The following is a 27,676-nucleotide window of genomic DNA, read 5'->3' as shown; positions in this document are numbered from 1 at the left end:
GAAGAGCCTAGAGGCGACTCATTTTGCATGATTCAAAATATACATGCATTCATGTATTAATTTGTTTATATTTGGAGCATGGAGATACTGTGAGACTCCAAGATCAGTGAGCAAAGTCTGCAAGAAGTTACTAAATATTGCCTGCTACAAGTTGTGAACACACACACACATTGACAAAAAAACATAAAATGGTCACCTTTACATTGGCTTGAGGCCCATAACAAAAGCTGTTTCGCCCAGAAGGTGGAATTGAACCACTCTGTCGCTAGACAGCTACAGTTTTGAAGCCTGCACCTCAGACCACTGAGGTTCATCCGGGTAAAGAAACAATAGAGACAAACAGGTATATATATCACAAGAATACACACTCTTTTACAGATAGGGTGCGGGCCTAAATTTGTAATCCGCCTAGCTGTCATTGTCATCTTCATTGTTTATTGCAGTTCTGGGCTCAGCTCTATGTTTGATTGCCTTTATTTTCATGCACTGACTGAGTCAAAAGTTCAGGATATGAACCTTTATCTATATGCAAAATAGATCCAGGCTTTCTGGGTAAATGAGACTTGCTATCAGTCTGCTTGTAATGTGGACAAAGTTCAGATAATTCATTGCTAATGTCAGAGTTAACAACAATAGAAGAGGAAAGGCTGTGCTGATTTGAAGTTACAGAACACAGATTAAACAGACGTTTTCAAAGTCTTACTCTGTTCTCTCACTCTATGTAGTACACATACTCCTGTTATTATACACTTTAAATATCACTTCTCCTTTGGTTATCATGGCAGCAGTGGCATAGTAGGACAGGCCGTTCTGAACTGTGCGGCGGATGTGACCTCACTTTGGGCTTAGTCCAGGCTGTGATATTTGGCATTTGTATAAAGGAGCCAGTGTTTGCTCCACCCTTCCTACATGACTTGTGTAAAGGAAAGACAGGACACCACAGGTTGTCTTGTGTAAAGAAAAGCAAAGACACAACAACACTACTTGTGCAAAGTCCAAGACACCACAACATTACTTGTGGAAAGGAAACCCCGACACGTGCTATTTGTAAAGACAAGTGACTCTGAGGTGTAGGTTTATTTATTAATAAATCTAAACATTTCTTGACATACCCGTTTCTACATCAGACATCAGATTTAGGTTTGCTGTATTTGCCTTTTCTTGGAGGATTTGTAGTAGTTCCTCCTGGTAACCGTTCCTCTTGGCTGTGCCTCTCGAGGCCTTCTCGCCCTAGGCAGAGTTACTTGCAGAGACCAAAGGCTGGTCTTTCTGTAGGTGGGGGGCCTGGCTGTAAAGATACCGGGTGATTTCATGGTGTCAAACATGCAACACTCTTGTCAAGTTTTTTTCTTCAATAACCTGATGCATTCTGGGAAATGTAGTTCCGCGTCACTCCAATTGAGGTAAGACACTTGCGAACTGTGCTTTGGTAAAGAAAAGCCTGGGGCTTAAACACTTCAGTCTTGGTGACCTGGAATCATCTAGTAAAAATGTCAGTCTCTCAGCAGTGGTGTGAGCTGGGAGGAGGTGCGGGGGTGGTGTAGGCAGTGCTTTAAGTGGGCAAAAATAAGTAAAGGTACTCATTAAATTCAGTTAGGGGCGTGGATAATGAGCGGGGTTAAAGGCGGAGCGAGACATGATACAAAAACACAGCATACAGACCAAGAGCGCGTAACAGTGTATCATCAGGAACAGTTTTTGGTATTGTGCTTTGCACTCTGCTTTGGCATTAATTTGCTATTTTTATAATGCTGCATTCTGCTATTCATCATTTAGTGTTTATTTAAACCTTTCCTATGTGCAGGCCTTGGGTGATCTTTGGGCTTATTCACTTATTTCCCTCCTAACAAAATTACGAAATAACATGAAATAAGATAAATAAATACCAGCGGTCCACTCATTAGGTACTCTCTCTCCACAAGTTAGGATGCAGCTGTACAGCTGATGTCAGAGTTCCACGCTCAGCCACACCTGAACTCTTGAATGGGATTCACTGGCAATGTCCTTGTCTGGTTCTCCTGCTGCCTATGCAACTGACATCACTTCATTCACCTAGGTCCGAGAAGATTCTTACCATCAGTTGCGTCCACCATAATTAAATCTTCTCCAAGTCACCTTCAGCCTCTACATGGAGCCCTCCACTGCAGTTTGTCAATGCTTGTGCTGTACAAATGCCATATCCATACATAAACACACCCATACTGTCATAGAGGGGGCTAAAATGAGGGATTATTTGTAACAGTCCATATTCACCCGGCGGGGGGCACCTCAGAGAGGACCCCCCGGCAGAGAACAACCCCTAAATGATCAGTGCAGTGACCTAACTGAGTCCTGAGTCCAGTGTGTGTGTGTGTGTCAAGCCTCTGTGGTCAGTGAGGGAAGCATTAGGATCATCACCCAGCAAGGATTACCCTACAGCCAGCAGAGCTCCCCACAGTGGCGCGCCAAGAAACAGGGAAAAATGAATCCCTTACCCTTGAGGATTAAAAGACGGCATGATTAAGGTGCAGTGGGTACATCAAATTCCTGGACCCAATGCTGTTCTACCTGCTGCTTTAATTACCTGCTGCATTAATGACATCGGCGCCTCTGGCTTCCCTGTTATGGTCTCATTTATGAGAGGGCTGCATCATGATTGCACCATGCAACTTAGTACATGCGTGACACAAACCTCTAAGTCAGATTTTTGAAGCCATGCAAAACAAATTTGTGTGGCTTTTAAAAAATCTGGGATAATGCAACGCAGAGCAAATCACTTGGTAGCATTACTCTACCCTGGGTAGGCATTTAATGGGTGTTGTGTGGGTATTCCCACGCTGCTCCCATAGATTTTGATGCATCCTCAAATTTACACGAACTTTCAAACATGCGCATAAGCCAAAAACGTACACTTCCCAGGAGAGGTGTAACAAGGAGAAATATCTCTATTTCTCCGCGTTTCTTCTGCTTTCTAAGTGTGCTGCATTGTACAGAACACATAGAAAGACACTTAGAAACAGGAATATGCCTCCCAGGATTGGTTTTGTACAGGAAGGGGTCCCTTCCTGCACAAACACTACCCTGCATACAGCACAGGCACCATGGTACCTAGGTGTCTATGATGGTGCAAGTCTCCCAAAAGGGTTTTGTTAGACCTGTCCGGCTTTTTGACGTAGTCCCTCCTCATTATTATTTATTTTGTCCCCTTTTTGCCCCTCATACCCTTAATAATTTTTGTCTACTGACTTTTTGTAGGTGTTGGCCAGGGGGATAGGTGTTCTTTCTCCCCCCTCATAATCTTTTACCTCAGGCCCAGAGGCCTGTTCTGACAGGAAAGTTGGCACCACCTAAAATGGTGGCCACCAACTGCCCTAACTGTCACACACAGAACTTGGCCATAGCCTAGCATAGGGCATTCTAGAACCTTCTGGTCCATTCTGGACCACTGAAGGGCAGCCTATATAAGGCGGAATGCGGGGCAGCCATTTTGTCTACCTGAGAGAGTCAGCTGGAGGACAGGCTGTGGCTAAGGGTGGGAAGAGGCTAGACATAGGGTTGACCTCCTAGATAGGGAAGCTGCCTTAGTGTATCACCTCATTATCCCCTTTTGGGTTACTTGTCCTGACCCCGCTGTTAAGGGTTACTGGAGACCCTGGGCGCCTAGCTTGCCTCTTGTCCAAACCATACAGGGGAAGTCCAAGGAGAAGGAGACTGCAGTGCTGCAGTGCGCAGTCCTCTGCCCAGCAGAAAGAGACTCAGGAGGAATAGCCCTCATCCCTAGACCCCAACCTCCATCCAAACCTGAGTAATAAAAAGGACTTTGCAGAGTGGGAAAGTGGGAGCTGAGGTAAAGAACCGAACTAGCACTGTTCTCCTACCTTCCTGGGTGCTGGGGAAGGCTTCTCCCCTGGTTTCCTGGGAAGCCCTGGTTGTTTGTGCAGTTGGCCGGTCCCTGGAGTTCCTGGTGAAGGGAGCCGGTTTCTGGAGGCAGCGCCGTCCCCACTGTGAGCGGGACCCCTGGGGTGCTGATCGTTTTCTGTGACAGCGCCTGCCCCGGGATCCACTGAGCCTGAGAGGTTTGCGAGGCTTCTCTCTGTGGTAGGGACCCCGGGGGCGCCTTCCGCGCTTCTAGCGCATTGCCGGCAAAGTACTGTCTCCCTTGGAAAGGGGAAGGCGAGTCCCTACTCGAGCGCGCCTTCGCGCATGCCCCAATCGTGATCCAAATTCCCACAGGAGGGGCCTAGGATCGAGCAGGCCCGGACGAGTAGTGTCCTTCCTGGAAGTGTCTTCGTGAGGAGAGGCGGGACGAGAGCGAGCGCTTCCGCGCATGACCGCCGAGTAAGTGTCTTCGTGAGGAGAGGCGGGACGAGAGCGAGCGCTTCCGCGCATGACCGCCGAGTGAGTGTCTTCGTGAGGAGAGGCGCCGGGGGATTACTCAGGAGCGCCGAGTGATCCTGCCTTCTCCTCCTGCTCGAGCGCCACACTGAAGAGCTGACCCGAGCAGGGAGGGGGAGCTAAGAGGCCCGGAAGGGGCCTGGGGCATTGTGATTTCTGTCCCTAACGCTCACTAAGTGAGAGCCTCACCGAGGAGTTGGCCCAAACCGAGTAACGCCGAGGAGTCTTCTGAGGCGAGGGAGCCTCTGCAGCCTTGGTTCCTAGCCCCCTCCTTTTCCGTGTCACCCCTCCTTTTGGCGCAAGACATCTTCAACAACAGCTGAAATCAAGTAAGGAGGTGTACTGAAAAGGGGGAGAGTGGCACTAAAGGTTATCTGGGAATAACCCACATCCTAGTAATTGCCACAGTTGAGTAACTTGAGGGGATCATCAGCAACTGTGTACTAGGAAGTGAGGGTGGTTGGTGCTGTGAGAGACCAGTATTGGGCACAGTATAGTAACCAGTTGAAATTGCTTCTGGAGTCCTATGAAATGCACAATTGATGTGGGTCATTGATCTGGGAAAGTCTAAAGTGTTATGATTAATTCATTGACAAGTGTATTGTCTTATTGAACAGGATAACATCTTGGGAAGTGGAATTTTGATTTGAAGACAACTAAATGTAATGTACTGAAGAAGCTAATTGATAATCTGCTAGTAATTTAAAAGGTATAACTGCTGATTCTAAAGTAATCTGAAATGTTCTAAGCTTTATATTTTGACAACAAAGAGAATATTATTTTTATAAAGCAGTACGTATTTTCCCACATCTTTTTGGTGTAGTGTTTTCTTTTTGAGTGATATTGCGTGGTTTTACTGTTGGGTGGTCTGCAACCTTTACACTGTGCCTCTGAATGTTAGTCTTGCCCTAGGCCAGGCTACCCCAGTTCCAACATATTGGTGCCTAGCGGTGGGATACTGACTTGGTTGCAGCTACTCAATAGTAATTCAACGTAATACACCAAACCTACACCAGGAGTTTTCTCCTTGCGGCCCTCCCAATTTGTCTTTTTGATTTTTTCCAAATTTGTTCCTGGTGGTGGGTGGAGTTGGCTTTAGGTTGCCCATGCAACTCTGAAATTTCTGGCGTGTATCTAGGTTTGCCTGACTCACAATGGAGTTCGCTGTGGAAAACCTAGAGGTCTATTCTGTGTCACAGTTGAAAATGTTCTGCCAGCAAATGGGGGTATTTTTCAAACATGGTGCCAGGAAGGGGGAGCTCCAGACCAGTCTTAGGGCTTGGGTGGAGGCACACCAAGAAAAGAAGGAGGAGGATGAAGAGGCCGACCAGGACACGGTGGGGGAGGTAGAAGGTTTATTCCGCACTGAAGGGGAAAACTTACTCCCAGGACCAGTGTCCTACTCCAGAAGGGGCAGTAGCATCTCTGGGGGAAGCTTAACGGAAGCCGAGCTCACCGATAGGAGGGAGAAAAGACAGTTGAGGTGGGAGTTGGCTAAGTTGGAGCAGGAGAAAGAGGAGAGGAGGATGGCCCACAAGTTCAGATTGAAGGAGCTGGAGCTCCAAAGTCTGCGACGGGGGTCCTCTCCTGATAGGAATGGTGGCAGCGAACCAAAGGAGACAGCCAGGGCGACCAAACCCTATTTACCAAAAGACCTGATAGCGAGATTCAGTCAAGGGGACGATATAGCTAAGTGGCTGGCTGCTTATGAGGTTTCTCTGAGGGTTCATGGGGTGCAGGAGAAGCACTGGGGGGGTAGCTTGTATAAGTACATGCCCCCTGCTGGTCGGGACACCTTGCTGGCCCTGGAACCAGAGGAACAAATAAACTACCCCACCATGAAGCTGGCGTTGTTAAGGAAGTTCGGGCTTACCCCAGAAAGGTACCGACAGAAGTTCAGGGGGAGCCACAAATTAAGCACTCAGAACTGGGTGGACTTCCTTGACTACGCCAGAAAGGCCTTAGAGGGTTGGGTCAAGGGCAGTGAGGTGAAAGATTATGAGGGGCTGTACGATCTATTTTTGAGAGAACACCTCCTCGAGAAATGTTTTCCCGAGTTGCGCCAACACCTGGTGGACAGCAAGCTGACCAATCCCCGGAAGCTTGCAGAGGAGGCGGACATCTGGGCAAGTACCCGGGTGTCCTCCAAGGGGACTGGAGGGGAATCTCAAAAAGCCGGACAGGGCGCCCCCCAGAAGAAGGAGGGGGGGGAGAAAAAGAAAGAGTTCTCTAAAGGTCCCAAAATAACTTCCAAGGGAAGGGAGCAGGTTTCACCCCTAGGGCAAACCCGCCCAGAAACCCTCATCCTGGCCAAAGCCAGCAGCCAAGGGTTCTCCACTGTTTTGAATGTGGTGGTGTTGGACATTATAAGGGGGATATCAGATGCCCAAAGAGACCACCCCCTCCCACCGGAGGAAAGTCACCGGGAGTAGTTAGTGTAGCGCTCGGGAGGAGTTGCCCTTAGATAAGGGGGGTGAGTGGGCGGGTGTCACCTTAGTGTCCCTGGGAGAGCGGGAGATGGTGCCAAAGATCCAGGTGCCCCCAAATACTACAAAGTATGGGCAATGGGTTACCATCAATGGCCAGAGAGGGGAGGCTCTGAGAGATACAGGAGCCAGTATGACTATGGTGAGAAGTCAGCTGGTGTCTCCAGAGCAGGTTGTTCCTAATGTACTCCACCCCGCCGCAATGGCTGACGGCAGAATGGGCCACTATCCAGTGGCTGAGGTTCCCTTTGAGTGGGAGGGGGTTGCAGGTTCACTTCGAGTTGCCGTAAGCCCTGCCGTGCCAGTCGATTGTCTGTTGGGGAATGACATGGAACACAACACTTGGAGAGAGGTGGAATACCGGACGCATTCTGCGATGCTGGGTACACCTGACTGGGCCTGTGTCAGCACACGGTCTGCGACTGCCCGGAGAGGGAGTTCGCCTGGGTTGGAGCCTGGAACAATGGCCCAACCCGCTGCTAAGAAGGGACAGACCCGGAGACAGTGAAAGCCTGCTCCGGCTTCCACACCCCATGTGACAGATCGGCCACCTGCGGTGGTGGACCAGGAGTCCGTGGAGGGGGAAGTAGACTCTCTGGAGGATTTACCCATCCCTGCGGAGTGGCATGTGGAGGGAGGTCCTACCAGAGAGGAATTCTGTAAGGGGCAGAGGGAGTGCCCCACCCTTGAGGGACTGAGGCGACAGGCTGAAGCCCAAGCAGCAGGTGATGTTACGGGACATTACCATATTTACTGGGAGGATGGACTCCTCTACAGTGAACCCAAGGTACCCTTGCCTGGTTCATCAAGGGCCTTGGTAGTCCCGCAACAGTACCAAGCCTTTCTTTTGGAATTGGCTCATGCCATACCCCTGGCAGGACACTTAGGCCAGGACAAGACCTTTGCACGGCTTGTCCTCCACTTTTACTGGCCTCAGATGAAAGTGGCGTCCAACACTTACTGTAGGACATGTGTAACCTGCCAGGCCAGTGGGAAAACAGAGGTGAAGCTAAAGGCTCCCCTGGAACCACTTCCAGTCGTTAGCACACCCTTTGAAAGGGTAGGCATCGACATTGTAGGGCCTTTGGACCCACCAACAACAGCTGGTCACAGGTTTATCCTGGTTCTGGTGGATCATGCCACACGGTACCCAGAGGCAATACCTCTGAGGACAGTCACTGCACCTGTAGTGGCAAGAGCCCTAATGGGAATCTTTACCCGAGTGGGATTTCCCAAGGAAGTTGTGTCTGACAGGGGGACCAACTTCATGTCAGCTTACATGCGGGCAATGTGGAAGGAGTGTGGAGTGACCTACCGGTTCACCACTCCTTGTCACCCCCAGTCGAATGGACTGGTTGAGAGGTTTAATAAGACCTTGAAGGGCATGATCAGAAGTCTGCCCGAAAGCCTGCGGAGGAAATGGGACGTCCTCCTACCCTGTTTACTCTTTTCCTACAGGGAAGTGCCCCAGAAGGGAGTGGGCTTCAGCCCCTTTGAGCTTCTGTATGGGCACCCTGTACGCGGTCCTCTCAGCCTGGTGAAGGATGGTTGGGAGAAGTCTCCCCGGAAACCCCCCCAGGATGTGGTGAGCTACATGCTGGCCTTCAGGAGCCAAATGGCGAAGTTGTGGAAGCAAGCTTCTGACAACTTGGAGGCCAGCCAGGCAGTCATGAAGGAGTGGTATGACCACAATGCTCACCAGGTGGAATTGGAGCCTGGCCAGAAAGTGTGGGTGATGGAGCCTGGAGAGCTTAGCGCCCTCCAGGATCGCTGGACAGGCCCCTTTGAGGTGTTGGAAAAGAGGGGTAAGGCCACATACCTGGTGGACCTTAAGACCCCTCGACAGCCCCTACGGGTGCTGCATGCCAACCGTCTCAAGCCCCACCATGAGAGGCCCGAAGTCATGTTGATGATGGTGACTGACGGGGAAGAGGAAGCGGAAAGCGAACCTCTCCCAGATCTCTTTTCGTCTCAAGAGAAGGATGGGTCAGTGGAGGGAGTGATTCTCTCTCCTACTCTAACTCCTGAGCAACGGGAGGACTGCCGCCAGATCCTGGAGCAGTACTCTTCGTTGTTCTCCCTTGTCCCGGGAAGGACTCACCTGTGTACCCATGACGTGGACACAGGAGACAGCCCACCAGTGAAGTCAAAGACCTACCGGCTGTCTGACAAGGTGAAGGCTAGCATCCATGGAGAGGTTGCCAAGATGCTAGAGCTGGGAGTAATTGAACCTTCCAACAGCCCTTGGTCCAGTCCGGTGGTGCCCGTGCCAAAAGCCGCACCACCAGGCACCACACCTGAACTGAGGTTCTGTGTGGATTACCGAGGACTGAATTCAGTGACAAGGACTGATGCTCATCCGATCCCTAGGGCGGATGAATTGATTGACCGGCTAGGAGCTGCCCAATATCTGAGTACCTTTGACCTCACTTCAGGGTACTGGCAGATCTCCTTGACAGATGGAGCAAGGGAAAGGTCAGCCTTCTCCACGCCTGAGGGACACTACCAGTTCTGTGTGATGCCCTTTGGGCTCAAGAACGCCCCTGCCACATTTCAGCGGCTGGTGAACCAGGTCCTCTCTGGAATGGAGAGTTTCTCTGCTGCTTACTTGGATGACATTGCTGTCTTCAGTAGCAGTTGGGAGGACCATCTGCAGCATTTGCAAGCCGTTCTCCAGGCCCTGAGACAAGCTGGGTTGACCATCAAAGCCAGCAAATGCCAGATTGGGCAGGGGTCGGTTGTGTACCTTGGACACTTGGTGGGTAGGGGGACTGTGCAGCCCCTGCAGGCGAAGATTGAGGCAATCATGGCCTGGGAACCCCCCAAGACACAGACTGAGGTCCGAGCTTTCCTGGGCCTCACAGGCTACTACCGTCGCTTTGTGAAGGGGTATGGCACTATTGTAGCGCCCCTCACAGAGCTCACCTCCAAGAAACAACCTCGACGGGTAGTTTGGACGGGAGCTTGCCAGCAAGCTTTCGAGAAATTGAAACAGGCAATGTGTGCGGCACCGGTCCTGAAGGCCCCAGACTTCTCCAAGGAGTTCATTGTCCAAACAGATGCATCAGAACATGGCATTGGGGCAGTGTTATCGCAACTGAATGAAGAGGGCCTGGATCAACCTGTAGTCTTCTTATCCAGGAGACTGCTTCCCCGGGAACAGAAGTGGAGTGCCATTGAGAGGGAAGCTTTTGCGGTGGTGTGGGCTCTGCAGAAGCTGCGGCCATACCTCTTTGGCTCGCACTTCCTGGTTCAGACTGACCACTGACCCCTTCGTTGGCTGATGCAAATGAAAGGGGAAAATCCCAAGCTGTTGAGGTGGTCCATCTCCCTACAGGGAATGGACTTCCGGGTAGAACATCGGCCTGGAGTGGACCACGCCAATGCAGACGGTCTCTCCAGGTATTTCCGCCTTAGTAATGAGGACTCCCAAGGGGTTGGGTAGTTCTCCCCACTTTCAGCTGGGGGGGACGCGTGTTAGACCTGTCTGGCTTTTTGACGTAGTCCCTCCTCATTATTATTTATTTTGTCCCCTTTTTGCCCCTCATACCCTTAATAATTTTTGTCTACTGACTTTTTGTAGGTGTTGGCCAGGGGGATAGGTGTTCTTTCTCCCCCATCATAATCTTTTACCTCAGGCCCAGAGGCCTGTTCTGACAGGAAAGTTGGCACCACCTAAAATGGTGGCCACCAACTGCCCTAACTGTCACACACAGAACTTGGCCATAGCCTAGCATAGGGCATTCTAGAACCTTCTGGTCCATTCTGGACCACTGAAGGGCAGCCTATATAAGGCGGAATGCGGGGCAGCCATTTTGTCTACCTGAGAGAGTCAGCTGGAGGACAGGCTGTGGCTAAGGGTGGGAAGAGGCTAGACATAGGGTTGACCTCCTAGATAGGGAAGCTGCCTTAGTGTATCACCTCATTATCCCCTTTTGGGTTACTTGTCCTGACCCCGCTGTTAAGGGTTACTGGAGACCCTGGGCGCCTAGCTTGCCCCTTGTCCAAACCATACAGGGGAAGTCCAAGGAGAAGGAGACTGCAGTGCTGCAGTGCGCAGTCCTCTGCCCAGCAGAAAGAGACTCAGGAGGAATAGCCCTCATCCCTAGATCCCAACCTCCATCCAAACCTGAGTAATAAAAAGGACTTTGCAGAGTGGGAAAGTGGGAGCTGAGGTAAAGAACCGAACTAGCACTGTTCTCCTACCTTCCTGGGTGCTGGGGAAGGCTTGTCCCCTGGTTTCCTGGGAAGCCCTGGTTGTTTGTGCAGTTGGCCGGTCCCTGGAGTTCCTGGTGAAGGGAGCCGGTTTCTGGAGGCAGCGCCGTCCCCACTGTGAGCGGGACCCCTGGGGTGCTGATCGTTTTCTGTGACAGCGCCTGCCCCGGGATCCACTGAGCCTGAGAGGTTTGCGAGGCTTCTCTCTGTGGACGGGACCCCGGGGGCGCCTTCCGCGCTTCTAGCGCATTGCCGGCAAAGTACTGTCTCCCTTGGAAAGGGGAAGGCGAGTCCCTACTCGAGCGCGCCTTCGCGCATGCCCCAATCGTGATCCAAATTCCCACAGGAGGGGCCTAGGATCGAGCAGGCCCGGACGAGTAGTGTCCTTCCTGGAAGTGTCTTCGTGAGGAGAGGCGGGACGAGAGCGAGCGCTTCCGCGCATGACCGCCGAGTAAGTGTCTTCGTGAGGAGAGGCGGGACGAGAGCGAGCGCTTCCGCGCATGACCGCCGAGTGAGTGTCTTCGTGAGGAGAGGCGCCGGGGGATTACTCAGGAGCGCCGAGTGATCCTGCCTTCTCCTCCTGCTCGAGCGCCACACTGAAGAGCTGGCCCGAGCAGGGAGGGGGAGCTAAGAGGCCCGGAAGGGGCCTGGGGGCATCGTGATTTCTGTCCCTAACGCTCACTAGGTGAGAGCCTCACCGAGGAGTTGGCCCAAACCGAGTAACGCCGAGGAGTCTTCTGAGGCGAGAGAGCCTCTGCAGCCTCGGTTCCTAGCCCCCTCCTTTTCCGTGTCACCCCTCCTTTTGGCGCAAGACATCTTCAACAACAGCTGAAATCAAGTAAGGAGGTGTACTGAAAAGGGGGAGAGTAGCACTAAAGGTTATCTGGGAATAACCCACATCCTAGTAATTGCCACAGTTGAGTAACTTGAGGGGATCATCAGCAACTGTGTACTAGGAAGTGAGGGTGGTTGGTGCTGTGAGAGACCAGTATTGGGCACAGTATAGTAACCAGTTGAAATTGCTTCTGGAGTCCTATGAAATGAACAATTGATGTGGGTCATTGATCTGGGAAAGTCTAAAGTGTTATGATTAATTCATTGACAAGTGTATTGTCTTATTGAACAGGATAACATCTTGGGAAGTGGAATTTTGATTTGAAGACAACTAAATGTAATGTACTGAAGAAGCTAATTGATAATCTGCTAGTAATTTAAAAGGTATAACTGCTGATTCTAAAGTAATCTGAAATGTTCTAAGCTTTATATTTTGACAACAAAGAGAATATTATTTTTATAAAGCAGTACGTATTTTCCCACATCTTTTGGTGTAGTGTTTTCTTTTTGAGTGATATTGCGTGGTTTTACTGTTGGGTGGTCTGCAACCTTTACACTGTGCCTCTGAATGTTAGTCTTGCCCTAGGCCAGACTACCCCAGTTCCAACAGGTTTTTTTTCCCTTCGCCGGGAAACAAGCAGAGATATACTGGAGATTTAAAACACTCTATTAATCAGGTTTTGCTGCAACATATTGTTTTGCTCTCCTTGAATGCTCTGGATGAGGGACGGGTACAGATTTTACATTTTTTGTTGTGCGAAAAGTATTTTTATTCCTAGTTTCCCAATATGATCAAATGGTGTAATCCTGATTATACATGATGTCACTTTATGTTGTTGTTCCTCAGCGTGTATTATCTAACCAAAAAATGGAAGAGCCTAGAGGCGACTAATTTTGCATGATTCAAAATATACATGCATTTATGTATTAATTTGTTTATATTTGGTGCACAGAGATACTGTGAGACTCCAAGATCTGTGAGCAAAATCCGCAAGAAGTTACTAAATATTGCCTGCTACAAGTTGTGAACACACACACACATTGACACAAGACATAAAATGGTCACCTTTACATTGGCTTCAGGCCCATAACAAAAGCTGTTTCGCCCAGAAGGTGGAATTGAACCGCTCTGTCGCTAGACAGCTACAGGTTTGAAGCCTGCACCTCAGACCACTGAGGTTCATCCGGGCAAAGAAATAATGGAGACAAACAGGTATATAGATCACAAGAATACACACTCTTTTACAGATAGGGTGCGGGCCTAAATTTGTAATCCGCCTAGCTGTCATTGTCATCCTCATTGTTTATTGCAGTTCTGGGCTCAGCTCTATGTTTGATTGCCTTTATTTTCCTGCACTGACTGGGTCAAAATTTCAGGATATGAACCTTTATCCTTATGCAAAACAGATCCAGGCTTTCTGGGTAAATGAGACTTGCTATCAGTCTACTTGTAATGTGGACAAAGTTCAGATAATTCATTGCTAATGTCAGAGTTAACAACAATAGAAGAGGAAAGGCTGTGGTGATTTGAAGTTACAGAACACAGATTAAACAGACGTTTTCAAAGTTTTACTGTGTTCTCTCACTCTATGTAGTACACATACTCCTGTTATTATACACTTTAAATATCACTTCTCCTTTGGTTATCATGGCAGCAGTGGCATAGTAGGACAGGCCGTTCTGAACTGTGCGGCGGATTTGACCTCACTTTGGGCTAAGTCCAGGCTGTGATATTTGGCATTTGTATGAAGGAGCCAGTGTTTGCCCCACCCTTCCTACATGACTTGTGTAAAGGAAAGACAGGACACCACAGCTTGTCTTGTGTAAAGAAAAGCCAAGATACACCAACAGGACTTGTGCAAAGTCCAAGACACCACAACATGACTCGTGGAAAGGAAACCCCGACACGTGCTATTTGTAAAGACAAGTGACGCTGAGGTGTAGGTTTATTTATTAATAAATCTAAACATTTCTTGACATACCCGTTTCTACATCAGAAATCAGATTTAGGTTTACTGTATTTGCCTTTTCTTGGAGGATTTGTAGTAGTTCCTCCTGGTAACTGTTCCTCTTGGATGTGCCTCTCGAGGCCTTCTCGCCCTAGGCAGAGTTACTTGCAGAGACCATAGGCTGGTCTTTCTGTAGGTGGGGGGCCTGGCTGTAAAGTTACCGGGTGATTTCATGGTGTCAAACATGCAACACTCTTGTCCTGTATTTTTCTTCAATAACCCAATGCATTCTGGGAAATGTAGTTCCGCGTCTCTCCAATAGAGGTAAGACACCTGCGAACTGTGCTTTGTTAAAAAAAAGCCTGGGGCTTAAACACTTCAGTCTTGGTGACCTGGAATCATCTAGTAAAACTGTCCGTCTCTCGGCAGTGGTGTGGGCTGGGGGGAGGTGCGGGGGGTATAGGCAGTGCTTTAAGTGGGAAATAATAAGTGCGGATACTCATTAAATTCAGCTAGGGCGTGGCTAGTGGGCGGGGTTAGAGGCGGAGCAAGACATGATACGAAAACACTTCATACAGACCAAGAGCGCGTAACAGTGAATCATCAGGAACAGTTTTTGGTATTTTGCTTTGGACTCTGCTTTGGCATTAATTTGCTATTTTTATAATGCTGCATTCTGCTGTTCATCATTTAGTGTTTATTTAAACCTTTCCTATGTGCAGGCCTTGGGGGATCTTTGGGCTTATTCACTTATTTCCCTCCTAACAAAATGACGAAATAGCATGAAATAAGATAAATAAATACCAGTGGTCCACTCCTTAGGTACTCTCTCTCCACAAGTTAGGATGCAGCTATACGCGTGTACCGAGGGCACTCAATTGACCATTGCACCCTCACCAACACCTGAACTCTTGAATGGGATTCACTGGCAATGTCCTTGTCTCATTCTCCTGCTGCCTATGCAACTGACATCACTTCATTCACCGAGGTCCGAGAAGATTCTTACCATCAGTTGCGTCCCCCATAATTAAATCTTGTCCCAGTCACCTTCAGCCTCTTCATGGAGCCCTCCGCTGCAGTTTGTCAATGCTTGTGCTATACAAATGCCATATCCATACATAAACACACCCATACTGTCATAAAGGGGGCTAAAATGAGGGATTATTTGTAACCGTCCATATTCACCCGGCGGGGGGCACTTCAGAGAGGACCCCCCGGCAGAGAAAAAACCCTAAATGGTCAGTGCAGTGACCTAACTGAGTCCTGAGTCCAGTGTGTGTGTGTGGTGTGTCAAGCCTCTGTGGTCAGTGAGGGAAGCATTAGATCACCCAGCAAGGATTACCCTACAGCCAGCAGAGCTCCCCAAGGTGGCACGTCTAGAAATAGGGAAAAATGAATCCCTTACTCTTGAGGAGTAAAAGACGGCATGATTAAGGTGCAGTGGGTACATCAAATTCCTGGATCCAATGCTGTTCTACCTGCTGCTTTAATTACCTGCTGCATTAATGACATTGACGCCTCTGGCTTCACTGTTATGGTCTCATTTATGAGAGGACTGCATCACGATTGCACCATGCAAATAGTTCATGCATGACACAAACCTCTAAGTCAGATTTTTGAAGCCATGCAAAACAAATTTGTGTGGCTTTTAAAAAAATCTGGGGTAATGCAACGCAGAGCAAATCACTTGGTAGCGTTACTCTACCCTGGGTAGGCATTTAATGGGTGTTGTGTGGGTATTCCCACACTGCTCCCATGGATTTTGATGCATCCTCAAATTTACAAGAACTTTCAAACATGAGCATAAGCCAAAAACGTACACTTCCCAGGAGATGCGTAGCAAGGAGAAATATCTCTATTTCTCTTCATTTCTTCTATTTTCTAAGTGTGCTGCATTGTACAGAACACATAGAAAGACACTTAGAAACAGGAATATGCCTTCCAGGATTGGTTTTGTACAGGAAGGGGCACCTTCCTGCACAAACACAACCCTGCATGCAACACAGGCACCATGGTACAAGGGTGTCTATGATGGTGCAATTCTCCCAAAAGTGTGTCTTTTTCCCTTCGCCGGGAAGCAAGCAGAGATATACTGGATGAGATTTAAAACACTCTATTAATCAGGTTTTGCTGCAACATATTGTTTTGTTCTCCTGGAATGCTCTAGATGAAAGGACGGGTACAGATTTTACATTTTTTGTTGTACGAAAGGTATTTTTATTCCTAGTTTACAAATGTGATCAAATGGTGTAATCCTGATTATACATGATGTCACTTTATGTTGTTGTTCCTCAGGGTGTATTATCTAACCAAAAAATGGAAGAGCCTAGAGGCGACTCATTTTGCATGATTCAAAATATACATGCATTCATGTATTAATTTGTTTATATTTGGTGCACGGAGATACTGTGAGACTCCAAGATCAGTGAGCAAAGTCTGCAAGAAGTTACTAAATATTGCTTGCTACAAGTTGTGAACACACACACACTTTGACAAAAAAATATAAAATGGTCACCTTTACATCGGCTTGAGGCCCATAACAAAAGCTGTTTCGCCCAGAAGGTGGAATTGAACCACTCTGTCGCTAGACAGCTACAGGTTTGAAGCCTGCACCTCAGACCACTGAGGTTCATCCGGGCAAAGAAACAATAGAGACAAACAGGTATATATATATCACAAGAATACACACTCTTTTACAGATAGGGTGCGGGCCTAAATTTGTAATCCGCCTAGCTGTCATTGTCATCTTCATTGTTTATTGCAGTTCTGGGCTCAGCTCTATGTTTGATTGCCTTTATTTTCCTGCACTGACTGAGTCAAAAGTTCAGGATATGAACCTTTATCCATATGCAAAATAGATCCAGGCTTTCTGGGTAAATGAGACTTGCTATCAGTCTGCTTGTAATGTGGACAAAGTTCAGGTAATTCATTGCTAATGTCAGAGTTAACAACAACAGAAGAGGAAAGGCTGTGCTGATTTGAAGTTACAGAACACAGATTAAACAGACGTTTTCAAAGTCTTACTCTGTTCTCTCACTCTATGTAGTACACATACTCCTGTTATTATACACTTTAAATATCACTTCTCCTTTGGTTATCATGGCAGCAGTGGCATAGTACGACAGGCCGTTCTGAACTGTGCGGCAGATTTGACCTCACTTTGGGCTAAGACCATGCTGTGATATTTGGCATTTGTATGAAGGAGCCAGTGTTTGCCCCACCCTTCCTACATGACTTGTGTAAAGGAAAGACAGGACACCACAGCTTGTCTTGTGTAAAGAAAGGCCAAGACACAACAACAGGACTTGTGCAAAGTCCAAGACACCACAACATGACTCGTGAACAGGAAACCCCGACACGTGCTATTTGTAAAGACAAGTGATGCTGAGGTGTAGGTTTATTTATTAATAAATCTAAACATTTCTTGACATACACGTTTCTACATCAGACATCAGATTTAGGTTTTCTGCATTTGCCTTTTCTTGGAGGATTTGTAGTAGTTCCTCCTGGTAACCGTTCCTCTTGGATGCGCCTCTCGAGGCCCTCTCGCCCTAGGCAGAGTTACTTGCAGAGACCATAGGCTGGTCTTTCTGTAGGTGGGGGGCCTGGCTGTAAATATACCGGTTAATCTCAACCAACTCAGGACGGCAAAACACCCAAATTTTCCTTGGCGACTACAATCTCCACTGGAATGATCGCTGTGACACAGTGGTGAATAGCCTCAAAAATGTCCTCGACGCCCTTGATCTCACCCAAATATGCAATAGCCCGACCCATGAGAAAGGCTCTATCCTTGACCTCATCATTTCCAAAGAGGACTCTATTCAACTTGAGTCAATCCAACCTTGTGACTGGTCAGATCATCATATTGTCTCCTTCATCAATGAAAAAGTTAAACTTAACCCAGCTCAACCCTCCAAGCCCAAAGTTTGGAAAAGAGACATGAAGAAACTCAACCCAAACTCCTCACCGCCAACAGCTACAATCTCTTACTTCCTCCGTCCGGTGTTACGGACGTTCAACTGCTGACTGACCATTATTTCAATGCTATGACCACAATAATCGATGAGGCTGCATCTGTGCAACTGAAAAGAGTCGCGTCCAAGATCTCCAACCCATGGTATGACGGGAGCCTCAATGAAGATTGACGGGCCATGCGAATGGCAGAGCGCACCTGGAGATCAGCCCCCTCTGCACTGCACCTAAAAAACTTTGAAAAACAGAAACGCCTACTTCAGGAAAATAAAACGTTCAAAGAGAGACTTCTTCAGCCTCCAGCTCGCCCAAGCAAAAAACCGCCCAAGAAAACTGTTTGAGCTAATCAGAACACAATCCAAAGAACAACCCCAGACACTCAGCACCAGGGGCACTACACCTTCCTGTGAAGACTTCTCGGCTTTCTTTAACATAAAACTGACAACATAAGAAGTGATCTCCTCAATGACGCTATCCTTTACTCCAACCCCCAACACACAGCACCGTCTGAACCAAAGAACAATGCTACATGGTCATCCTTTGGCACCTACTCCGAAGAAGAAATTGGCAGATTGCTCAGCACCCTGAAACCATCCAATCACCTCTCTGACCCCCTTCCTGCTAACGCTTTAAAAGTCTTTACCCCGTCGCTCCTCCCACTTTGGACTAAGATCATCAATAGCTCTCTTCAACTGGGATCCATCCCTAACGCCCTCAAAGTCGGACAAGTCACACCGTTACTAAAAAAAACAACAGCAGATCCCACTGATCTAAACAATTACCGTCCTATTACAAATATTCCCACGCTCGCTAAACTGTTGGAAAAATGCATACAGCTACAATTGACTAATCACATAAATAATTTTGATCTCCTCAACCCTCATCAATCAGGCTTCCGAGCAGGGCACAGTACCGAAACTGCTATGACTCACATAGTTGACGACGCCCTCCAAATCCTAGACCAAAATGATACCTGCCTCCTCATCCTTCTTGATCTCTCTTCAGCATTCGACACAGTTAAACATGAGAACCTACTCGAACTATTAAACACAAGAATGGGTATATTGGGACTGCTCCCAAGTGGTTCACTTCCTTTCTACACAACCGGTCTCAGCGATTCAAAAGGAACAACCTGATGTCCTCCGCAGTACCTGTATCGTTAGGCGTCCCTCAAGGTTCCTCCCTCTCCCCTACACTGTTCAACTTAGTCATGGAACCTCTCACTACTCTGCTACAAGCATCAATGTTCACTTCCACATGTATGCCGGCGACACCCAACTTTATCTCAAAATACTATCCCCCAAGGACATCTTGCTTCTGAACTCCACGATCAGAAACACCCAATCCTGGCTTGCAGAGAATCACCTCAAACTCAATGCGATGAAGACTGAGTTCCTCTTGATCTCACCGCCCGCAAAAATCTCTACCACTCAAACTTGGCTCAAGCACCTAACTGCTCTCAATGTACAACCTATCATCGTTGACTCAGCAAAATCTTTAGGCATAACACTTGACTCCAATCTTAACATGCAGCAGCACATCAGCAAGGCAACCAAAGGAGCGAACTTCCAAATCAATACCTTGAGAAAGCTCAAACCCTTCTTGCCAACCAAAGACTTTCAAACTGCAGTACAATCTATAGTCATCCCGCACATAGAATACGGCAGCATCGCCCTCTGTGGGCTCCCCATTACCACAAAGGCACCCCTAAGAGCGTCCCTTAAGGCTGCAGCGAGACTCATCACTGGCTCAAAAAAACACTCACATATCTCCCTTGACTTTAAATCCCTGAACTGGCTACCTTTTGAAGCCAGAATTCATCTGAAAATTGCCTGCATGACACACAAGGCTATACACATGAACTCACCCGCCTACCTCTCTCAAAAGCTGACAATTTCGGGCGGCTCTAGAACTGCTAGAAGCACAAACAATCTTCTGTTGAAGCCTCGAAGATTTCGGAAGGTAAAAACCTATAAACGCTCCTTCTCAGGAATGGTGCCCAGGATCTGGAACTCACTCCCTCCTGAAACCAGGCTCATCTCCTCCAACAAACTTTTTAAGAAAGAAGTAAAAGCGATCCTCATGGCTAAATACACATGAACTATTATTCTGTACTTCCAGGACTCCGCGTTGTACTAACTTCCTGACCCCTTGGCCTATTTGTATTACTGGTATTATCGACTCACTTGATTGTATACGTTCCCTCTCTGTTTATCTTATTTTGTATTATTGAAGTACCTATCTGACTTTGCACACTCTACCTACACCACCTCAAATATTACCTACTGTTATTTTACTGATTCTCCTGCGTGACTATGCACCCTGTACTCTCCTACCTCAACTATGCCTACCTCTATGCTATTTACAAAAGTAGTTTAAGCACGCTTAAACAAGTATATGCTCCCTCTTTATGTACTTTCATATTATTGGTGTACCTGTTTGACTTTGCACCTTGTACCTACACTACCTCAACTATGACCTACCTCTTGTATTTTGACCTACCTATGTAACTATGCATATCGTACCTAACTACCTCAACTATTAGCTACTATTATGCTATCACCCCATGTCCTGTAAAGCGCTCTGATATCTGCAAAGATCTTGTTCGCGCTATATAAAACTTTGAAATAAATAATAAAATAAATGGTGTCAAACATGCAACACTCTTGTCCTGTATTTTTCTTCAATAAGCTAATGCATTCTGGGAAATGTAGTTCTGCATAACTCCAATTGAGGTAAGACACCTGCGAACTGTGCTTTGTTAAAGAAAAGCCTGGGGCTTAAACACTTCAGTCTTGGTGACCTGGAATCTTCTAGTAAAACTGTCCGTCTCTCGGCAGTGGTGTGAGCTGGGGGGAGGTGCAAGGGGGGGGGGGGGTAGGCAGTGCTTTAAGTGGGAAAAAAAGTGCAGGTACTCATTAAAGTCAGATAGGGGCGTGGCCAGTGGGCGGGGTTAGAGGCGGAGCGAGACATGATACAAAAACACTTCATACAGACCAAGAGTGCGTAACAGTGTATCATCAGGAACAGTTCTTGCTATTGTGCTTTGGACTCTGCTTTGGCATTAATTTGCTATTTTTATAATGCTGCATTCTGCTTTTTACCATTTAGTGTTTATTAAAACCTTTCCTATGTGCAGGCCTTGGGTGATCTTTGGGCTTATTCACTTATTTCCCTCCAAACAAAATGACGAAATAGCATGAAATAAGATAAATAAAAACCAGTGGTCCACTCATTAGGTACTATCTCTCCACAAGTTAGGATGCAGCTGTACAGCTGATATCAGAGTAAGCGTGTACCTGGGGCACTCAATTGACCATTCCACCCTCATCCACACCTTAACTCTTAAATGGGATTCACTGGCAATGTCTTTGTCTGGTTCTCCTGCTGCCTATGCACCTGACATCACTTCATTCACCGAGGTCCGAGAAGATTCTTACCATCAGTTGCGTCCCCCATAAATAAATCTTGTCCCAATCACCTTCAGCCTCTACATGGATCCCTCCGCTGCAGTTTGTCAATGCTTGTGCTGTACAAATGTCATATCCATACATAAACACACCCAAACTGTCATAAAGGGGGCTAAAATGAGGGATTATTTGTAACAGTCCATATTCACCCGGCGGGGGGCACCTCAGAGAGGGCCATCCGGCAGAGAACAACCCCTAAATGGTCAGTGCATTGACCTAACTGAGTCCTGAGTCCAGTGTGTGTGTGTGGTGTGTCAAGCCTCTGTGGTCAGTGAGGGAAGCATTAGGATCATCACCCAGCAAGGATTATCCTACAAGCCAGCAGAGCTCCCCACAGATAAACGGGGCTGAGATAATCAAAACAGTGGTTGAAAAATGCTCCAGGGAAATTAAAAAGTGTCTAGAGACAGATTTATCACCTGATACTTACCTCGCATCCTTCCTAGTAATATTGAATAAAATCAAAAACTCCCTAACTAGACAATTTAAGAACAGGAAGAAGGAGGGAGGATGGTTTGATTCTAGATGCACTAAGGCTTATGCAACGCTAGAAAAGGCTTTGCATAATAACCCTAGATCAGCCGAGGAAATCCGCAGACTTAGGAAAGATTATAAAGAGGCAATCAAAGCTAGGAAAAACACTCTGAAAGTCGAAGCTTGGGAAGCTCTCCATACAGCCTCAATAACTAACGACAGTGTGAATTTCTGGAAAATCGTGAGAACTCCTTTCCTCACCGAAGAGACTGGTCCAAAAATAGATATTGCTATTTGCAACTCAGACTGGGTCAGGCACTTCGAAAGAGTTTACGAAGGAGAAGAACATAAAGAAGGCCAAGTGGAGTCATTGATCTCCCTTGACAACTATCCCTTTAATAGTAATTTGTATTTTACATTGGAGGAGGTGGAAAAGGCGCTGAGTAAAAGCAAGGGCGCAAAGGCGCCTGGGCCAGATGGCGTCCCCATAGACCTTTTTAAGAGTATCCCAGCCCTATGGGCGCCCCTTCTGGTTCAGGTGCTCAATGCTAGCTGTGTTGCTGAATTCTTGCCCACATGGGTAGAATCTGTAATTGTCCCTATTTATAAAAAGGGAAAAGACAGGATCCTGCCTGTTATAGGCCGATTTCCCTACTGGATTCCTTTACAAAAATAGCGGGCAGAATTATCCTAGACCGACTTCTGGAATGGGCTGAGGAAAACTCTGTCCTGTCCGATCTCCAGTATGGCTTTCGCTCAGGTCTGGGGACAGTAGAGCAGGGTTTGAATCTGCTCTTGTTGATCGGGAAATACACGAGGGCAAAACAGGGTAACTTGTTTTTGACCTTTGTGGATCTCTCGTCCGCTTTGCACATTCCAAATTGTGGTCTATACTGGAACAACTTGGGGTTGAATCCAATATTATTTATTATCTTAAACGTTTTTATAGCAATGCGACGGCCTGCGGACGCTTTGGTCTAAACGGAGAACGCACTGACACAATACCCATCAGGAGCGGGGTCAGGCAGGGTTGTGTCCTGGCCCCCTCCCTTTTTAACTTATACATTAACGGGTTGGAAGGTGTCTTGTGCAAAGATAGTTCGGATCCCCCCTTCGTAGGCGGCCGCCCAATACCAGCACTTTTGTATGCTGACGGCCCTGTCCTTATGTCACGTACTCAGGTGGGCCTACAGCGTGTGGTCGACAGTTTCTACCGCTTTATGAAAGAGTTGGGCCTGAAAGTCAATACATCAAAAACTTTTACTATGTATTGTGGTAAGCAAAATAAATCCAAGAGACCAATCTTTATAGCAGGGCAAAAATTGGAATTTGCTAAACATTTTTCCTATCTCGGGATACATTTTGCTCAAAATGAGACGTGGTCTCACGCTATTACTGTTAAAAAGCTCGAGCATTTAAGATCTACTGCCACTCTCAAAATCTTTTCCAGTAAGTTAGGAACAAGACCCCCTGTGGAATTGATCAAAATCTACAAAGCTAAGTGTGTAACCGGAACTATATATGGCAGTGGGGTCTGGGGTCTCGCTAACCCCGCACCCACCCAGGTGCCTGAAAAGTCTTTCTTAAAATACATACTGGCACTTCCTAAAAGCTCTTCCAATTTCAATTGTCACTCAGAACTTGGCCTATCTTATATTACTGTTCTTATTAAGCCAGTTCTACTATGGCATAGAGTCTGGACCCAAGAAGCGACACACTTAAATAGAGATGTCCTGACAGATATTTTGAAATTGGATGGTGCCACAAAAATCCCATGGGTGAAGTATGTTTATAACTTTCTTAAAGATATCGGGAGAGAAGAATACTTACAGAATCCTCTGATATCTCAGCAATTTCTCGAAAAAATTTGAAGATTTGAAGAGGAGTGTTTAGCCCTTCTGGATTCCAATAGGACTGCTGCAGAGGTCCTAAAATCCTCTATTCAGCAGCATCAACTGGTTTTAGTAACTTTTAAGATTCAGCCCTATTTAATTTATGTAAGAAGCACCTATGAGCGATTTCTGCTCACACGTTTCAGATTCAACATCTTCCACAGACTGGTTAGCTTTCCCACGATCAACAACTGGACACACGAGCTACCTCTCTGTCCCTGTGATAACACCTCCCCCCAGAGTACGATTCATGTATTTCATTTTTGTAAATTTCATGATGAAATGAGGAAAATTGTTTTATTACCTTTATTAAGAGAGCTAGGACTTCGTCATTGTCGTGCGGCGATGATTAGCACTCAAGCTCTAGATAATCATGTATCTGTATCAAGAACAACTTTGTTCCTAAAAAATGTCATAACTATCAGGAAACGTAGGGGCACTTAATCTGCACTTTATATATGAAACTGTTTTTACATTTTTAATTAACTGGTTTTAAATGAATATAATGAAATTCTGTATTTTTATGTAACTATGTATTTATGATATTTTATCTGTACTTTTATGATTGCACCAAACAAACGAATAAAGATATTTTGAATTGAATTTGACACTAATAATGACTGTGATATTCTATATTTTGTGAAACACTGAATGATAACTAATTTGATCTTGCTAGCTCTCTCCAGTAACATTAGCAGTTCTTGTGATTACAACACAATAGGGTCTGACTTTCTGTTTTGACTTTCCCCCTCCCTAACCAATAACTTTAGGGGTATCTTCCTACCTTTTTTGACTTATCTTGAGACCAAGACGTGGTCCTTCGTTCTCTCACACCAGGTAATGGGGTTGGCTTTATCCTAGGGGGATTCTTGGCTATACATCTACATGCATGCTATGTACAGTTAATCTAGTTAGGGGCAGCATTGTAGGAGTACACATTATTACTGTCATATATTTATATGCCTGCATATATTCATTGTTTTAGTACTGTGGTAGAGTTCTGCCATCTATGTACTCTGTTGGTGCTCATAACTGTATATATCTGTTTCTGTCTTATGCATGTTGCAGCACACATATTTTACACTAGAATGATGCTGGTTCAATAAATGCTTATTGAAAGCGTCCCCATCGTTTATTCTGTGTATCTCTCTTAGACAAAGTGAGCATGAGTGACTAAAGTACTGTACTAATTCTCTGATCCCCAAGGGGACATGATTGTCATGCTCGATAGTTGCCAGAAACTATTCTCTCCTTGGTAAGAGGGGTTCATAGTGGCACTGTGAGCTAGCTAGTATACAGGCGAACATATCCGTTGGGGGTGTCTGGAATCAGTCTGGACACCAATCCCACTGTTTATGTTGTCTAACTGTGCAGATCCTAAATAGATTTATAGGAACTACACAGCAATGCTGAAAATAATAAGAAAAAAAAGTACTATGATGCATCAAACGCTAATGCATTTTGAAAAGAACAGCGCATTTACCCTGGCTGCATCAGTGCACTTTTTAATATGAGTTTTAGCCACACTACTAAGCATCCGCGCTGGTGTGCATCATGGCTGCAAAACAGTGCCAAATCCAACAGCTCTCATAGACAAGACCTATTACCTTTGCCAATGCTTGTTAAGCATTGGCAGGTTAAGCAATTTACCCATACTCATAGAATGTTGAGTTGACGCTGATACTGGAACCTGGTTCCCCAGTTCTAAAGTTGGAAGCTCTGGACGTAACACCACATCCTCTCCCTAGAAAAACAATGGTGCTCCTTTCTGAGTATCATTATTAAGAATAGTGCTGCACCCTTAATTGTATCATCAAAAATACAAAGTGCCCCATATTGCCAACCATCTCAGAACTACAGATGTACCCGTCGAGCTCATCATTACACATGTGTGGGCTCATCCATACGGTTATCATCATACAGACCAAGAGTGCGTAACAGTGTATCATCAGGAACAGTATTTGGTATTGTGCTTTGGACTCTGCTTTGGCATTAATTTGCTATTTTTATAATGCTGCATTCTACTTTTCATCATTTAGTGTTTATTTAAACCTTTCGAATGTGCAGGCCTTAGGTTATCTTTGGGCTTATTCACTTATTTCCCTCCTAACAAAATGACGAAGTAGCATGAAATAAGATAAATAAATATCAGTGGTCCACTCATTAGGTACTCTCTCTCCACAAGTCAGGATGCAGCTGTACAGCTGATGTCAGAGTAAGCGTGTACCGAGGGCACTCAATTGACCATTCCACCCTCACCTACACCTGAACTCTTGAGTGGGATTCACTGGCAATGTCCTTGTCTGGTTCTCCTGCTGCCTATGCAACTGACATCACTTCATTCACCGAGGTCTGAGAAGATTTTTTCCATCAGTTGCGTCCCCCATAATTAAATCTTGTCCCAGTCACCTTCAGCCTCTACATGGAGCCCTCCGCTGCAGTTTGTCAATGCTTGTGCTATACAAATGCCATATCCATACATAAATACACCCATACTGTCATAAAGGGGGCTAAAATGAGGAATTATTTGTAACAGTCCATATTCACCCGGCGGGGGGCACCTCAGAGAGGACCCCCGGCAGAGAACAACCCCTAAATGGTCAGTGCAGGGACCTAACTGAGTCCTGAGTCCAGTGTGTGTGTGTGTGTGGTTTGTCAAGCCTCTGTGGTCAATGAGGGAAGCATTAAGATCATCACCCAGCAAGGATTACCCTACAGCCAGCAGAGCTCCCCACAGTGGCGCGTCAAGAAACAGGGAAAAACGAATCCCTTACCCTTGAGGAGTAAAAGACGGCATGATTAAGGTGCAGTGGGTACATCAAATTCCTGGACCCAATGCTGTTCTACCTGCTGCTTTAATTACCTGCTGCATTAATGACATCGGCGCCTCTGGCTTCACTGTTATGGTCTCATTTATGAGAGGGCTGCATCACGATTGCACCATGCAACATAGTACATGCGTGACACAAACCTCTAAGTCAGATTTTTGAAGCCATGCAAAACAAATTTGTGTGGCTTTAAAAACATCTGGGGTAATGCAACGCAGTGCAAATCAATTGGTAGCGTTACTCTACCCTGGGTAGGCATTTAATGGGTGTTGTGTGGGTATTCCCACACTGCTCCCATGGATTTTGATGCATCCTCAAATTTACAAGAACTTTCAAACATGAGCATAAACTAAAAACCTACACTTCCCAGGAGAGGCGTAACAAGGAGAAATATCTCTATTTCTCCTCCTTTCTTCTGCTTTCTAAGTGTGCTGCATTGTACAGAACATATAGAAAGATACTTAGAAACAGGAATATGCCTCCCAGGATTGGTTTTGTGCAGGAAGGGGCCCCTTCCTCCACAAACACAACCCTGCATGCAACACAGGCACCATGGTACAAGGGTGTCTATGATGGTGCAAGTCTCCCAAAAGGGTGTATTTTTCCTTTTGCCAGGAAAAAAGCAGAGATATGCTGGAGGAGATTTAAAACACTCTAATAATCAGGTTTTGCTGCAACATATTGTTTTGCTCTGCTAGAATGCTCTAAATGAGAGGACGGGTACAGATTTTACATTTTTTGTTGTACGAAAGGTATTTTTATTCCTAGTTTCCAAATGTGATCAAATGGTGTAATCCTGATTATACATGATGTCACTTTATGTCGTTGTTCCTCAGGGTATATTATCTAACCAAAAAATGGAAGAGCCTAGAGGCGACTCATTTTGCATGATTCAAAATATACATGCATTCATGTATTAATTTGTTTATATTTGGTGCACAGAGATACTGTGAGATTCCAAGATCTGTGAGCAAAATCTGCAAGAAGTTACTAAATATTGCCTGCTACAAGTTGTGAACACACACACACATTGACAAAAAACATAAAATGGTCACCTTAACATTGGCTTGAGGCCCATAACAAAAGCTGTTTCGCCCAGAAGGTGGAATTGAACCACTCTGTCGCTAGACAGCTACGGGTTTGAAGCCTGCACCTCAGACCACTGAGGTTCATTCGGGC

The 27,676-nt window shown here is 46.4% G+C and overlaps 4 non-coding genes across 4 annotated transcripts; all 4 read right to left on the bottom strand.

The window, feature by feature from the left end:
- Positions 1 to 233: 233 nt before the first annotated feature.
- On the bottom strand, positions 234 to 320 carry TRNASTOP-UCA (transfer RNA opal suppressor (anticodon UCA)). Its single transcript has one exon. It is a non-coding gene; the product is annotated as a tRNA-Sec (tRNA).
- Positions 321 to 13,012: 12,692 nt separating this feature from the next.
- Positions 13,013 to 13,099, bottom strand: TRNASTOP-UCA (transfer RNA opal suppressor (anticodon UCA)). The gene has a single exon. It is a non-coding gene; the product is annotated as a tRNA-Sec (tRNA).
- Positions 13,100 to 16,410: 3,311 nt separating this feature from the next.
- Positions 16,411 to 16,497, bottom strand: TRNASTOP-UCA (transfer RNA opal suppressor (anticodon UCA)). The gene has a single exon. It is a non-coding gene; the product is annotated as a tRNA-Sec (tRNA).
- An 11,092-nt stretch (positions 16,498 to 27,589) lies between these two features.
- On the bottom strand, positions 27,590 to 27,676 carry TRNASTOP-UCA (transfer RNA opal suppressor (anticodon UCA)). Its single transcript has one exon. It is a non-coding gene; the product is annotated as a tRNA-Sec (tRNA).

The sequence above is a fragment of the Lissotriton vulgaris genome, chromosome 5 (assembly GCF_964263255.1).
Source record: "Lissotriton vulgaris chromosome 5, aLisVul1.2, whole genome shotgun sequence".
NCBI classification, from domain to species: Eukaryota; Metazoa; Chordata; class Amphibia; order Caudata; family Salamandridae; genus Lissotriton; species Lissotriton vulgaris.
This window is presented reverse-complemented; position numbering and strand designations above follow the sequence as displayed.